This window comes from Elephantulus edwardii, unplaced genomic scaffold (genome assembly GCF_000299155.1).
Source record: "Elephantulus edwardii isolate Elephantulus edwardi_28Jun2011 unplaced genomic scaffold, EleEdw1.0 scaffold00178, whole genome shotgun sequence".
Taxonomy (NCBI): domain Eukaryota; kingdom Metazoa; phylum Chordata; class Mammalia; order Macroscelidea; family Macroscelididae; genus Elephantulus; species Elephantulus edwardii.
In genome coordinates this window covers 2,083,485-2,095,282 of record NW_006399928.1, presented here as the reverse complement: position 1 = coordinate 2,095,282, position 11,798 = coordinate 2,083,485, and the positions used below count along the sequence as shown (strand labels likewise).

The 11,798-nt window shown below is 39.8% G+C and overlaps 1 protein-coding gene across 1 annotated transcript in view; it reads right to left on the bottom strand.

Moving 5' to 3' along the window:
- The window catches only part of IGBP1 (immunoglobulin (CD79A) binding protein 1), a 64,677-nt gene that overhangs the window by 33,633 nt on the left and 19,246 nt on the right, over window positions 1-11,798 (bottom strand). The gene's annotated exons all lie outside the window — the stretch shown is intronic.

Sequence of the window (11,798 nt, the reverse complement as noted above, 5' to 3'; positions counted from 1 at the left end):
AGCTTCAGCTTGAACTTGCATATGAGTAGTTGGTGGTCTGTTCCACAATCAGCTCCTGGCCTAGTTTTCACAGCTGATATTGAGCTTCTAATTAATATTCTATCAGAGTGACCTGTAGGACCCAGGTGTTGGGTTGCTGAGGCAAGAGTTCTTATGGTGGGTGGCAGAAATGGGAAATAGTTCAAATGTGCTATTGTGAGCCACTCTACTCCCAGAACAGTTTGTTTAATGTTCCTGGTTCCCAGAGGCCTTTCTGAAATCAAAGAGATTATACTCCTCACTTAAGTTCAAGAACCTGATCCTGAGCATTTAGCTTGCAAAGGATCTTCAAAGATTGTCCATCCACAGTGAACAATAGTCCAATCACTTCTCTATGACATTTTTTTCCTGATAGCTAAAGGCAAGTTCTTAACCATTATTTAAAAAAAAAACCAACAAAAAACAGACTAGACTTTGAAAAGTTATGTAAACTTTCTTAAGACTCATTCTAGAGAAGAGGTTCTTAACCAGGAATTACTATCAAAATAGCCAAGAGAAGTTTCTCAAAATACCTTTGCCTCAAGTCACACTTCAAATCTCAAGAATCAGATGCTCCTCTATAGTTGTTGTTGTTGTTGTGTTACATGCTATCGAGTCGCTTCCGACTCTTAGTGACCCTATGTACCACAGCTCTAAACTCTGCTCTGTCCTGTGCCAATCTCACTGTCTCCGACACACTCATCTTGAATGCCCCAGTCACCGAATCAATCCATCTCCCAGAGAGCCTTCCCTGCCTGCGCCTGCCCTCCACCCTCCCAAGCATGATGTCCTTCTCCAAGGACCGGTCTTTCCTTACAACATGACTGAAGTATGTCAGACAAAGCCTCAGAATCCTTGCCTCCAAGGAGCAGCCCGGTTTCACCCTCTTTAGGATGAATCTGTTTGTTTTCTTAGCAGTCCGTGGCACCCTCAGCACTCTTCTCCTGCACGAAAGCTCAAAAGCATCAATTCTCCTTCTATCCTCCCTGGTCATTGTTCAGCTCTCTGATGCATAACAAGTGATTGCAAAGACCATGGCCTGTACCAGACGCACCTTTGTCTCCAGAGACACACCGTTGCTCTTGAGTACTTTAGAGAGGTCCCTTAACAGCAGACTTTCCCATCGGAATACATGTTTTAATTTCCTGGCTGCTGGTGCCAAGAGTGTTGATTGTGGAGCCAAGCAGACTAAAGCTGTGAACAATCTCGATCTCTTCACCATCCATCCTGATGCTGTCAATTGGTCCAGTGGTGAGAATCTCTGTTTTCTTGACATTGAGCCTCAATCCATATTGGAGGCTGTATTCCCTGACCCTCAGCAGCAAGTGCTTCAGGCCCTCCTCAGTTTCAGCAAGCAGGGTTGTGCCATCTGCATAACGCAGATTGTTGATAGATCTTCCACCAATCCTGACACCACATTTCTCCTCATAGAGCCCAGCCTCCCAGATGATCTGTTCTGCATATAGATTGAAAAGGTATGGAGACAGGACACATCCCTTGTGTACGCCCTTCCCAATTTTGAACCATGCAGTGTTTCCTTGCTCTGTTCTGATGACTGCCTCTTAGTTCAAGTATAAGTTTCGCATTAGCACGATCAAGTATTCTGGGATTCTCATTCTTCTCAGAGTCAACCACTGTTTGTTGTGATCCACACAGTCAAATGCCTCTGCATAGTCAATGAAACACAGATAGACATTTCTCTGGTACCCTCTGCTTTCAGCCAAGATCCATCTGACATTAGCTATAATATCCCTAGTGCATGATCAAGTGTTCTGGGATTCCCATTCTTCTCAGAAGTCAGCCACAGTTTGTTATGGTCCACAGAGTCAAACGCCCTTGCATAATCAATGAACCACAGACAGACATTCCTCTGGTACTCCCTGCTTTCAGCCACTACACTAGAAATGCTCTTTAAAACATTTAGATTCTTGTGTTCCTTCTACCTAGTAAGTGGGAATTCTACGTATTACAAATAACTCCCATATATCAACACAGGTTTCGAGAGCAAAATCATGTTGCTGTTGTTATGTGCCATCAAGTCACCTGCGACTCCCTGAACTCTGCTATATCCTGAAACAGTCTCACTGTCTCCAATGCACTTATCCTCATTACCCCAGTTATTGCGTCAATCCCTCTCACTTGGGGTCTTCCTCTCTGGCCACATGCCCAAAGGATGTGAAAAGGAGCTTTAAAATCCTTGCCTCCAAGGATCAATTTGGTTTCATCCTCTCTAAGATAGATCTATTTGTTCTCTTGGCGGTCCACAGTATGTTCAATACCCTTCTCCAGCAACAACTCAAAGGCAGCAATTCTTCTGTCAACTAGTTTACTCTAGTCCAACTCTCTGATGCACAGCACGTAAATGTTAACACCATGGCTTGAATCAGGTGCACCCTGGTCTTTAGACTGACATCACTGCTCTTCAGCATTTTAGAGAGGTCCCTGACAATAGATTTCCCTAATGCAATTTCGTTTTTTTTTATTTCCTGACTGCTGGTGCCAAGAGTGTTGATTGTGGAGCCAAGCAAGCTCACATTGTTAAGTACCTCCATGAGTAAACCATTTTTGTTGTTATGTGTCATCAAGTTGCCTTGCAACCCATAGTGACCCTATGTATAGCAGCTCTGAACCCTGCCCTGTCCTAAGCCAGTCTCACTAATTCCAACACAGCAACCCTCATTGCCCCAATTACTGTTATCAATTAATCTCATCGGGGGTCTTCCTCTCTTGTGCTATTCCTCCACTCTTCCAAGCATGATGTCCTTCTCCAAAGACTAGCCCAAAGTATGTGAGACAGCAGCTTCAAAATCCTAGCCTTCAAGGAAGAACTTGGTTTCATCCTCTCCAAGAAAGACTTATCTTTTTTCTTGGCAGTCCATGGTATGCTCAAGACTCTTCTCCATCACCACAATTCAAAGGCATCAATTCTTCTTCTGTCATCCTTAGTTACTGTCCAGCACTCTGATGCATAGCAAGTACTTGCGAAGATCATGGCCTGGATTAGGCGCACCTTAGTCTCTAGATTGACCTCGTTGCTTTTCAGTACTCTGGAGAGGTCCTCGACAGCATATTTTCCCAATGCAATTCATCTTTTGATATCCTGACTGCTGGTGCCAACAGCGCGGACTGTGGAATTGAACAATCTGTAATTGTTAACCACCTCAATCTCTTCTCCATTTATCATGGTGATGCCAATTGGCCCAGCTGTGAGAATGCCCTCTTGATGTTGAGCTTCAATCTATACTGAAGACTACTGTCCTTGACCTTCTACAGCAAGTGCTTTAGGTCTTCTTCAGTTTCAGCAAGCAAGGTTGTGTCATCTGCGTAATGTAGGTTGTTGATGAGTGATGCCACATTTTTCCTCATAAAGCCCTGCTTCCTGAATGATCTGTTCTTCATATAGATTGAAAATGTATGGAGATGGGGTGTATCCCTGACACACTCGTTTTCTGATTTTGAACCATGCAGTGTCTCCCTGCTCTGTTCTGAAGATTGCTTCCTACTCCAAGTATAGGTTTTGCATAAGCACAATCAAGTGTGCTGGGATTCTCATTTTACTCAAGATCAGCCACAGTTTCTTCTTATCCACACAGTCAAATGCCTCTGCATAGTCAACAAAACACAGATAGCCACTCCTCTGGTACTCTTTGCTTTCTGCCAAGTTCCACCTGACACTGGCAATAATATCTCTTGTGCCACAACCTCTTCTAAACCCAGCTTATATTTCTGGTAGTTCTCTATCAATGTACTAGATAATCTTCACCAGGATTTTGCTAGTGTGTGAAATCGTTAGTATACCAATATTATTGATTTAATTTCATCTGATTCTGTTGTGATGTCACCTCTATCATTCGTTAATAGTTATTTGTGTCTTCTCTCTTCTCCCTTTTATTAAGTTTGCCAGTGATTTCTCGATTTTATTGATCCTTTCAAATAACCAGCTCCTCCAACATCCCATCCTGATAAATACACTCGGCAAAAGTGGAATAGAAGGGAATTTCCTCAACATACTGAAAAGTATATATGCAAAACTAAGAGCCAATATCATTCTCAATGGACAAAGACTAAAAGTATTTTCCTTGCAAACAGGGACCAGGCAAGGATGCCCATTGTTGCCACTTTTATTCAGTACTGTTTCGGAAGTACTTTCTGGGGCAATATGAAAACAGAAGGAAATAAAAGGCATCCAGATTGGGAAAGATGGTTAAACTGTCACTAAATGCAGATGATAAGATAGTCTACACAGAAAACCCCAAGGACTCAACAAAAAACCTGTTAGAGCTAGTAGACCAATTCAGTAGAGTCGCAGGGATCAATATCCCAAAATCAATGGGATTCCTCTACAGTAACAAAGAGAACTGAGAGAAAGAAACCAAGAAAGGAATAACATTTATAAATAGACAACCAGAAACTGAGATACTTAGTAGTGAATCTAACTAGAAACACAAAAGACCTGTACAAAGAAAACTACAGAATATTTCCGAGAGATACACTAAAAGACCTAAATAAACAGAAAAATGTGCCCTGTTCATAGATAGGAAAATCACAACCCTACTGCAAGCCCTGGTGGCCTAGTGGTAAGAAGCTGCACTGCAATCCCAGAGGTGCACGGTTCAAATCTACCAGATGCTCTGCTGGAGAAGGAGGAACAATCTCCTCCTGTACCAGTCAGATCTGATTTGATGGTACACACACACACCATAAAAAAAAAAATCACAACCCTACCAAAAGCAATTTACATGTTCAACACAATCCCAATAAAGATTCATTTTTCAAGGAGACTGAAAGAGAAACTGTCAAGTGTATTTGGAGAGGAAAGAGACCCAGAATAAGCAAATATTTCTGATAAACAAAACTTAAGTGGGAGGTATAGCACTCCCTGACCTCAAAATCTACTTCTGAGTAGTAAGTAATCAAAACATCATGCTACTGGTATAATGAAAGACACATATACCAATGGAACAGAACTGAGAAACTAGAAATGGACCAAGATACCTATGGTCAACTGATATTTGACAAGGAAATAAAACCTATCAAATTGGGGAAAGACAATCTCTTCAACAAATGGTACTGGGAAAACTGGACTGCTTCCTGCAGAAAGCTGAAACAGGATCCACATCTCACACTATACACAAAAAATTAACTCAAGATGGATCAGAGACCTAGGACTAAAGCTGAAAACCATAAAGTTCATCAGAGACAAACTGAGATAAAACTTAGACAGCCTAGTTGCCAAATACAGCTGCAAATGCTCAATCTGGAGAAGATAAAATTGAGGAATGGGACCTTCTGAATATTAAATCCCTTTATACTGCATTGAAACAGATGAGGGAGAAAACTGTTTAAAAGGGATATGTGATTAGATATTATTGTCATGACAGGAGTCCAGAGCGAAGGCTGGACTAGACTGGAGTGGACCTGGGGGGAGGAATTATAGCACAATGAAATAATTATTTGTTTACTTTTCAAAGAGAAGCGTGAACTGGGAGGGGGGGTAGGGGTGGGCAGGGAGAAAAGTGCAACAATGAATGAATGGAAATCCAAAGTCTGTAAATTTTCATTAAAATTAATAATAAAAAAAATAACTACTGGAAAACAAAAGTTTTACAGCAGAGTGACAAGAAAGCCTACTGATTGGGAAAAAGTAGTTCAGACAAAGGTCTCATATCAACAGTTTACAGAACAATACAGAGTCTCCACAAGAAAAAGACGGATAACACAATTATGAAATGGGAAAAGGCAGAAAACAATTTTCACAGAGGATGATATTCAGATAACCAACAGACACATGAAGAAATGCTGTAAATCACTGGCAATAAGAGAGATGTAAATCAAAATCAGAAAGAGAGAGATACCATCTCACTCCAGTAGCAGTGGCAAGTTTAACAGGACAACAAGTAATAAATGTTGGAGAGAATGTGGCGAGATAGGACCTCTTACACACTGTTGGTGGGATTGTAAAATGGTACAACCACTCTGGAAGGCTTTTCCTCAAAAAGCTGAACATAGAAATTCCCTATGATCCAGCTATTCCACTGCTTGGAATATACCCCAAGAGGATGGGAACTAAGGCACAAACGGAAACTTGTACACCTCTGTTCATAGCAGCATTATTTTGAAGACTGCCTCCTGGTTCAAGAATAAGTTTCGCATAAGCACAATCAAGTATTCTGGGATTCTCATTCTTCTCAGAGTCAACCAGTTTGTTGTGATCCACACAGTCAAATGCCTCTGCATAGTCAGTGAAACACAGATAGACATTTCTCTGGTACCCTCTGCTTTCAACCAAGATCCATCTGACATTAGCTATAATATCCCTAGTGCCACAGCTCCGTCTAAATCCAGCCTGTACTTCAGGCAGTTCTCTGCTGATGTCCTGTTCCAGTCGTTTTTGGATACTATCCAGCAGAATCTTGCTTACATGTGACTTCAATGGTATGAGTGTAAGGATCCAAAAAGGGGAAGGTGGGAACAGAAAGGTGAGGATGGACGGGGCACGGGGGTTGATTAATCACAGGGTTGCACAATTTGATGGGGGCGTGTGTGTGTGAAGGAAATGGAAAGATCCAGTGTGAAAAACAATATATAAGAACTTTATAAATAAACCAGTATATTAAAAAAAAAAGACCGGTTTGATTTTTTTTACAGTTTGTGGGATATTCAGTATACTTCCCCAATACCAAAGTTCAAAGGTTCCAATTTTTCTTCTGTCATCCTTATTCACTGGCCAGTATCCAGATGTATAGCAAGTGATAAATACCATGGTCTGAATTAGGTATACCTTAGTCCTTAAACTATTATCATTGCTCCTCAGTATTCTGGAGAGGTTCGTTCCTGACTGCAGACTTTCCTAGTTCAATATGTCTCCTGTTCTCTTGAGTGATAGTACCAACTATATTGTTTATGGATCCAAGTAAGATGAAGTTGTTGTGGAGAGAATTTTTAGGTTTTCTTGATGTTGAAGTGTTAAGAAATAGGATAAGAGGGATCCCACAGGGCCATCCCAGGGACGAAAGAGGACACCAGAGTTTGGCACAGGGAGCAACAAGCAGGGTAAAGACTCGATCAGCTGGCAAGCTGAGTTACTATAAACACCCTGCCTTTGAACACTCCTGGACAGAAACTGTGTAAGTTGGCATCCCTGATCTCATGACACTCCAGAGGCAGAGGAGGACATTAGACTTCAGGAGAGGAGATGTCATTAGGTGAGACACTCTCCCCTGGAGAAAAGTTCCTCCATTTGGGGATTCCTGCTGCTGTTGGGCCATCCCAGGGATCAAAGAGGAAAACAGAGTGGGACAGGAAGCTACAAACTGGGGAGACTCACTTTCTCAACTAACACACTGAGATGCTAGGAAGAGAGCCGCCTTCAAATTCCCCTGGACAGAAACTACTTAAGCAAAGCACCTGGTCTGGCACTATTCTGCAGACAAAGGAGGTCAACAGAGTTTGGGAGAGGGGACTACAAACAAGGCACGATTCCTGCAGGGCTGCATTTTAGACAAGAGAGAATCTGAAGGACTTTAGGAAAGGCCAACTTTCCCAGTAAGGTTTTCTAGTAGAGTGAGTGGCTCACCCCACAGACTGAATATTTTAAGCTAACAACTAATCAGTAACATCATAAAGATAAGAACTATCAACAACTTACAGAGACATAATAAAAACAGCCTAACACTTACCAAGAAAACTTCACATAACGTCAAGAAAGTAGCAGACAGCTTCGAACACTGTGCTAAGCCCCCAAATTATGCCTTCTCCAAAAAAACATAGAGCATAATGCAGGCCCAGTGAAAACCCCAGAGTCAGGAAGAAATAATGCAGTTATCTGAACAGGTACAGAAGTTGAAAATGATGGAAGAAACAACATAAGCCATTTAAAAAGTAAATACTTTAGAGAAAGGGAGTCAGAAGAACCAGAATAACTATGGAAGAAAATGTAAAAGATGGAAAAATTAAAAATATAGATAAAGAAGTACAAGAACTTAAAAATTCATTGCAAGACAGAAAGGGTACAGCCAACACAGTACTGGAAATAACAGAATTGCAGGAAAATGCAATCTAGAATACTAAGACCAAAATGGCAGAAGTGTCCAACATGCTGGATGGATAGAAAGTAGAACAGAAGAGACGGAACAGAGAATAAGTGAGCTGGAAGACAGGAATCTCAATGGAAACATACCAAAAGAAAAATCAGAGATGAAATGTAGAGAAAAATGAAGAAAACATTAGAATCATGTGGGATGACATCAAAAGGAACAACATACCTATGACTGAAATTCCAGAATAAGACAGGAACAGAGGAATCACTGAGAAAATTGTTAAAAAGGTACTAGAAGAAAATTTCACAGGTACATTTGAGAAGCTAAGCAAACAACAAATACATTTCACTAAAAAACAAAAACAAGGCATATTATAGTAAAATTCTCCAAAATAAAAGATAAGGAGAGAATACTAAAAGTAGTAGAAGAAAAACAGTTACCTACAAAGGGGAGATAATCAGATTAAATTCTGATTTCTCAGGAGAAAGCATGTGAGCAAGAAGACAATGGGATGGCACATACAAAAGTTGAAAGAAAATAATTGCCAGCCAAGGATCATGTATCCAGCAAAGCTGTGTATATCCTTTGCAGAAAAGAAGGAATTTCAGGAATATGTGAAAACAAGACCAAAACTACAAGACATTTAAAGGGAAGTCCTTCACAAAGACACATCAAAGGAAAATGAATGGACCACAGCAACCAGAAACAACAGAGAAAGAAACACTGCAAAATGGCAGTGATGAAACCTGGCCTGTCAGTAATCACACTTAGTGTAAATGGATTAAATGCACCAATTAAAAGAAAAAGAAGCAGAATGGATCAAAAAGTAAATCAAGAGACCAGGAGAAAGATAGCATCCACAATAAAAGCAGGAGTGGTAATACTAATTTCTGATAAAACAGACTTTAGGATGAAAACCACCATAAAAGATAAGGAAGGAAGGCCACTATATAATGATTAAAAGCACAATAAATCAAGAGGATAAAACCTTGGTCAACATCTATGCACCAAATGCTAAACCTACAACTGTTAACAGAATTGGAGAAGAAATAGATAGCTATTCTGACTGGGGTGAGATGATATCTCATAGTTGTCTTGATTTGCATCTCTCTTAGAGCTATGGATTTTGAACATTTCTTCATGTGCTTATTGGCCATCTGAATGGATTCTTTGGTGAAGTGTCTGTTCATATCCTGTGCCAATTTTTCGATTGGATTATTTGCCTGTATCTTGCTGTAGTACTCAAGTATTTTATAAATTCTAGATATAAGTCCCTTATCAAACACTTTTTCCCAGTCTGTGGCTTCCCTTTTTACCCTACTGGAGAAGTTTTTGGATGTGCATAGGGATTTGATTCTTAGAAGGTCCCATTCATCTATTTTATCTTCTCCTGGTTGCAGCAAGCAACAATGCTGGCCAGGTTGTGGAGAAACTAGAACCCTTATTCACTGTTGGTGGAAGTGTAAAATGGTGCAACCACTGTGGAAGGCGGTATGACATTTTCTCAAGAAGTTGCATATAGAGATACCATTTGATCCAGCAATTCCACTACTGGGAACAAACCCTAAAGAGACCATAATCGCATCCAAGCAGATATAAGCACACCCATGTTTATCACAGCTTTGTTCACAATAGCAAGGAGTTGGAAACAACCTAAGTAACCATCAACAAATGAATGGATAGAGAAGCTGTGGTATATTCATTCACACAATGGAATACTATGCTGCACTGAAAAACAAGGAACTCATGAATTATGGGTGACCCTCAAAGACATTTTGCTGAGTGAAATATCTCGGTCACAAAAGGACAAACACTGCATAGTGCCACTGCTGTAGAATGGGATTGACACCAGGGTTAGGGTAAGAATGAGAAAAACTGGATGAATTAATGTATACTGCATTGAAACCGATGAGGGAGAGAACAGTTTAAAAGGAATATATTTTAGGGCATTATCATTCTCATAAGAGTCCAGAATGAAGATTGCAGAGTGGAGTATACGCAGGGTGGGAGTCGGGGTGGTGGTGGTGGTGGTGCAGGGGGATTGTATACCAATGAAGGAATTTTTCTTTTACTTTTCAAAGAGAAGAGCGAACTGGGGGTGGGGGTGGGGTGGGAGAAAAGTACAACAATGAATGAATGGAAATCCAAAATCTGTAAATGTTCATTGAAATGAATAAAAAAAAAGAAATAGATAGCAACATAATAGTGGTAACTATCACTTAAGGATACGTCAACTCAAAAGACAATTAACAAAGATGTAGAAGATCTAAACTATACAATCAGCAAACTTGATTTTGTAGATATATTCAGGGTACTGTACCCAACTAAAAGTCAATTTACTTTCTTCTCAAGTGCACATGGTACATTTGATTAGGACACAAAGTAAGTCTTAACAAAGTTAAAAATAGTGAAATAATACAAAGTATCTTTTCCGATACTAATGCCATAAAACTAGATATTAACAACAAGAAGATAAAACTTATACCACCACCAATTAGGAAGCTAAGTAACACCCTGCTAGAACACAACTGGGTTACTAGCTCTAAACAATTTTGAGGGAGCTCATGTAGATGGAAGGAAGTGTGCACACAGCTGTTGAGAGCGTGGCTGTTGCTAAGAAAAATTCAGAATGCTCAACTGAAAAATGCTTCAACCCTTTCAAGTCTAAGAAACTACCTCATGCAGCCTCTAGATTTCTAATGAAGAGCTGTGATACAGGTTGGCTTCAAAACCAAAGCCATTGTCAACAACTTCATTTTACTTGGATCCTCAGCTAACACTCTTGGTACCAGCAGTCAGGAAATAAGAAGACACATTGCAGAGGTTTTAGTATGTTATATTTTCATTACAATTTGTCAGGAAGTGTAAAGACAGCAAAGGATAAGACAGGATTCAGATCTATTGTTCATAAGGTGGTACTTGACTCTATGGCACCTAACAACAACAATACCTCTGGAAGGTAGCTAAGTCAGTATTCATGGGGAAGTTCAAAGCAATAGGCAAACACATAAAAATGAAGAAGGAAGGAAAAATTAATGATCTAACTCAACATCTCCATCAAATAGGAAAAAAACAGTAATCTAACCCCACAAGCACTAGAAGAATGGAAATTATAGAACAAGAGCTGAAATCAACAAGATAGAAAACAGAAAAAGAACCAAGACCAGGAGCTGGCTGTTTGAAAGGATCAATCAAATTGACAAACCACTGATAAACTTAAGGAGAAAAAAAAGACACAAATAATTCAATTAAGGACAGAATCAGAGAAAATTAAATTTATAATATTGGAATACTATGAAAGGCTATACTCTGATAAATTTGAAAACCTACAGGAAATGGACAAATTCTTTGATACACATACCCTACCCAGATTGACAAGGACATGTAGAACACTTGAACAGACCCATCCCAAAAGAAGAAATTGAGCAGGTCCTAAAGACTCCTCCACAAAAAAAGTTCCAGACCAGATGGCTTCACAGCTGAATTCTACCAAACATTCAGAGATGATCTATCTCCAATTCTACTTAAATTATTTAAAAAAAAGAAAAGAATCACAATAGCTAATCACAAGATTAAATATTTGGGAGTAAATATAACTAGAAGCACAAAAGATCTATTCAAAGAAAATTACAAAACATTATTACAAGAAACAAAAAAAAGCCTAGAGAAGTGGAAGAATATTCCCTGCTCATGGATAGGAAGGCTTAATGTTGTGAAAATGGCAATACTACCAAAGGCAAT